The following is a 4,981-nucleotide window of genomic DNA, read 5'->3' as shown; positions in this document are numbered from 1 at the left end:
GCATGAGTTACAAATTCCTCCGGGATTTTAACATCCTAGCAAATCATTATCTAGCGCAGACATTCCTAACTCCCTACACCATGTTGGTGATCCCTCGGTTTCTTATGTGCCTGTTTTCTTTCCTCGTTGATTTTTCTTTATATCGAATTTGTTATAACAATAATGAAAAGTACAAATCGCGACTACTGGTGTTGAGTAGCTCTTATATAATGTTTATCTACTCGACGCGAACTTTCTCGAATACTATAGAATTGATTTTATTTTCTCTGCTACTGTTTTTCGTTTGTGAAAGTTTGACATTTTCTAATATACTTATCAGGAAGAAAGAATATATAAACTATCGTTTGGAACAAAGCAAATCCGCCATAGAAAGAGCGAAATTTCATAAATTGCGGTTATTTATGGTTTCAGATTCTTTTAGAAATTGTTTCGTTATAACTACTGTGACAGTATTTGGCTGTTTTAACCGACCAACATTTGTGGCTTTTGCAGTGATTCCGATTTTTTTTTGGTTATATAGAGGAATAGGCACTAGATCCGTTACTGTTTTCCAATTCCATTTCAGATTGTTAATGTTCGTATTTTGTTCAATACCTACTTTACTATTCATTATATTAATTGATTCATTTTATTACGGATATATAACGTGGGGAGAAATAGGAATGTTAGATGTCACTATAGACAGTTTTGTTTTTACACCTTTAAATTTTATCAGGTATAATCTTAATCCGGAAAATTTAGCCAAGCATGGATTACATCCTAGGTTCCTTCATGCTGTTGTAAACATTCCTTTGCTATTTAACGTTCTTGGATTTTGTTCGTTGTTCACTCATTTGCAGTATATTTACATGTAAGTATAAAGATTTTAGATTTATTGTTTATTTTCTTTTTTGTTGGCTGTTACAAATTCGCTTCTCACTACAGGGATCTCGGAAACGGTAAGAGATACGAAGTAGCTTAAATGGGGGCAAACTTGCGTAATCAGGGGACTATCGTTATGCCTCTAAAAATCAAGGCTAACATGATTAGTTTTCGAAATATTTGAAAAAAAAAAAACGAAATTTTGGAAATCGGCTTTTGTTTAATTTCAGCCTTGTTTGAGGTGATATTGAAAAAAGAAGAACACTTTCTCATAGCCACTTTTTGCCCTCTATGGAATGGCATATTTAAATACGACCCTGGACATTTTATTATATTTTTTGCAAGCCTTCATGACCCCCAATACTGTATTACCTCAGCTCGAACCAGATTCACACGATTTATTTCGAAAAATTTATCTTCAGTGTATTCGTTCCAAATTTATCTAAATTTTTTATTTAGATTTCTTTGTTTATTGAATTATCGTACACTGTAAGTGTCGTTAGACCCTGGAAATCCATCCAGTTACATATTTAAACAATTACCACCACGCATTAAAATAAAACATTATTAGAGTTTTATTCCCGTGTCCATAGTTATTTCTAGGCTTCTCTAGTGTTTTTTTTTATTCATACAAATATATCTGACATGCTCTTTCACAATTGCGGTTACAGGTAGACTAAATTTCAATGATATTACGCTGATCTTCATTTTCAACCTTTGCCAAAACGAAAATGTTTTTGAACATTTACTGAAATTTTTTATAGAATAATATTCAGTTGGCGTTTTGGTTGATCATATTATGCATTTTTAAGAATTAATTTGTCATAATAAAATTAAAATTGTAATAATGTTTAAATTTTGACGCAACAACTTATTGAGTTATGTATGGTAATAGTTGATAATAATAAATAATTTGTTTTATTGTAACGCGTGGTGGTAATAGTTTAAATAACTAGATGGTTTTACAGGGTCTAATAACACTTACAGTGTACGATAATTCAATAAACAAATAAATCTAAATAAAATATTCAGATAAATTTGGAACGAATACGAATCTGTTTCGGGCTGAGGTAGTACAGTACTGGGGGTCATGAATGCTTGCAAAAAATGTAATAAAATTTCTAGGGTCGCATTTAAAAACTTGAAGTTAATGATGGTCCTGGAGAGATGAAACGTTACATACAAAAATTTATTATGCCATTCGATAGAGGGCAAAAAGTGGCCATGAGAAAGTGTTCTTTTTTCAATAACACCTCAAACAAAGCTGAAATGAAACAAAAACGGATTTCCAAAATTCGTTTTTTTTTTTCAAATATTTCGAAAACTAATCATGTTAGCCTTGATTTTTTAGAGGCATAATGTTGGTCCCCTGATTACGCAACTTTGCCCCCATTTAAGCTACTTCGTAGGTCTTACCGTTTCCGAGATCTCTGTAGTGAGAAGCGAATTTGTAATAGCCTGTATACATAACTTCCATTGGACATTCCACCTCAATTGGACCACTTCTCTGCCCAAAATTTATGACATTCAAAAAGGGTGAGTGGGGTACCAAAATTTTCATTGGAATGTCTACTTTTGAATGCCACTCGCAGTTTTTGTAATAAAGAAAAATAAAATGGCTGTTCAATGTGACGGCTATAAGCTGAAAAATGTAATTATAGTATTTGAGTTTAAAAAACTTAAAAAATGAACAAAAACGCTATATAAAGTTAAAGGTACTAATGATTATTTTTTAAATACGTGTAACATGGCGAGTCCAATATGGAGTATAAAATGGAGTATTCCATAAAATGGCCTAGTTTGCCATGTCTAGTACATTACCACTCTTCAATGCTGATTTAGATTGACTGATGCATAGGATGATAAAATTTAATGAATATTTGAAAATATTAAATATGGACTATTCAAAATGGCATCTTAATGCTACTTTTAAAAGCATCTTTTTACTGACTCACAATAAATCACAATGATTGTAGTATTTTTTAAAATCGGACAAATTATGATGTTCCCTAGAGGAAATATAATTATGAGCTTTTACTGAAAAATTTATAATGAGTAAAAAATTTAGATATATGAAAAAATGCGAAAATGTATGAAACGGAACTAGAAATTTCTAAAACACGTCCATTCTGAACATGCGACGATGAACGTCACAAATATGTAAACCTTTTCCATACTTTTTCATATTTTTTAACCCTTTTTTCATACTTTTTCAACCTTATTTTTACTTTGTTTAATATATCGCTATCTTAGACCTCTATCTCGCTATTTGAGGAGTTTATATCATGTCTTTCAAATTTATAGCAAAAACAGCACCCCTCCTTCCCTACTATCCCAGACACTTACCTCCCCTACCTCTATCCTGTAAGTTAGGTCACTAAGGTAGGTTAAGCTACTTTAATTCACTCCGGTAGATTCAGCTAACAAAAAAAACAGCCAAGTTAATTCATTCCAGTAGGATAGGTTGATTAAAAAATATCCTGTTTGTTAATTCACTCCGGTAGGATCAGTTATCAAAAAAGAATCATTGCTAATTCCCTCAGGTAGGTTAATTACAATGTAACGTCTTTTTTACCTCCCTCTAGTAATCATATTGGTTATCACCATGTTTAATTTGTTGATTTATTGAATAAAGAGTACATTGTCGTATTCCACCCTTCGAGCGAGCTTCAGGATTTCAGAACACTCAGTATATTCCTAGAAGTAGTCTCGTACCTGCGGATATGCCTGAGACCGTTGAATTGGGTATCATTTCAGACATCGAACTTGATACCGTCGGGGAGCAATTTCTGCGGCTCTGCATCTCAGTGCGGACGTCGCCCCATAACATGACATCGATCCTCCCGGCGATAGCGCTTCCAAAGCCTAAAGACCAATTTCACCGATGTTTCCAATGTAACCCGCATCGCGACCGATCTCGCTTTGGTCTGCCATCCCGGCGCGCAGTATCCACTGCCGCGACTCTCGCAACCTGCAGACGAACCCCGGGACGCTTCAAGGCCATATTTGGAAACTATCATCTAAATTTTTACCACCTTTTCGAATTGGTCAAGGACGCTATCGTCAATAACTCGAAAAGTTATTGAGCGATCGGGTGTCAAAATTTAATGCAGCACTCCTCAAGTCGCTGGCATTATCTCACTAAATTTTCGTCCGAATCGGATGAGCCAAAACGCCGTTATACGGGGAAACGCGGATTTTACGTTTTCCGCGTTTTTAGCCGTTCCGCTCATTCGATCTCGGCCAAACCTCAAAACCACACTAGAGTATCCCTAGGTGGTTATCATATCCAAATTTGAGCCAAATCGCGCGATACTAACGGCCAGCTAAGCCATAATAGGTTTTCACGTCTTTATAGCTGTCGCCGAAGGTGTCCGCACGATCTCGGCCGAATCCTCCAACCACGGCACTACTTCATGCCGTGCATCTACACACCACTTCTCAATCAAATCCATCCAGTATTAAGACCTCCGTAAGCCCTTTTACGAAGACGGGGAAAATGTCACCGATGTTTCCAATTTCCCCGTCTTTGGGCCGAAAGGACCGTCTTCCGAAGGTCCCACCGCTCTGGCGGTTGGATGGAGCCGAGACCGCGGGTAGAGTTTTTTCAAAATGGGAAAAAACTCCAAAATCCCCGGCGCCGACATCGACTATCCGGAGAGGCCAGAGGAGAACTAGATCCGACGTCGACAGCGACGACGGGCGCTTTTTACTGGAAATTTTGGCGGACAATTCACGAGCGGTCCGCCAAATGTATGGAGATTGGAGAAAAGCGATCGAACGTCGACTCCCGGCGTTCGCAGTACTTCAGTGGGAATACATGTACGAAGAAAGTGATACAGAGCGAAATGTAACAAATCTTATTCATGGTAAATAACTTGTATATGTTAATTGTGAACCTTTATTGTCTGTTAATTCTGTTCAATATATCTTACTTATATACTTTTAACATATCTTCCACGGTTTGATTGAAAAAATCCTGTCATCAAACTCAAGACCTTTTGGAGCTCAAGCTTACAGGCTCGCTTAACGAGGCTAGTAGATATGCTATGGACGTATGACGCCAAAATCCCATGTATTTTCTTATGAAGGTTCATATTAGCAGTTTTTGACGAATTTT

Source organism: Anoplophora glabripennis, unplaced genomic scaffold (assembly GCF_000390285.2).
Source record: "Anoplophora glabripennis isolate ALB-LARVAE unplaced genomic scaffold, Agla_2.0 scaffold534, whole genome shotgun sequence".
NCBI classification, from domain to species: Eukaryota; Metazoa; Arthropoda; class Insecta; order Coleoptera; family Cerambycidae; genus Anoplophora; species Anoplophora glabripennis.
The sequence above is the reverse complement of the archived record's forward strand: the minus strand, read 5'-3'. Positions refer to the sequence as shown.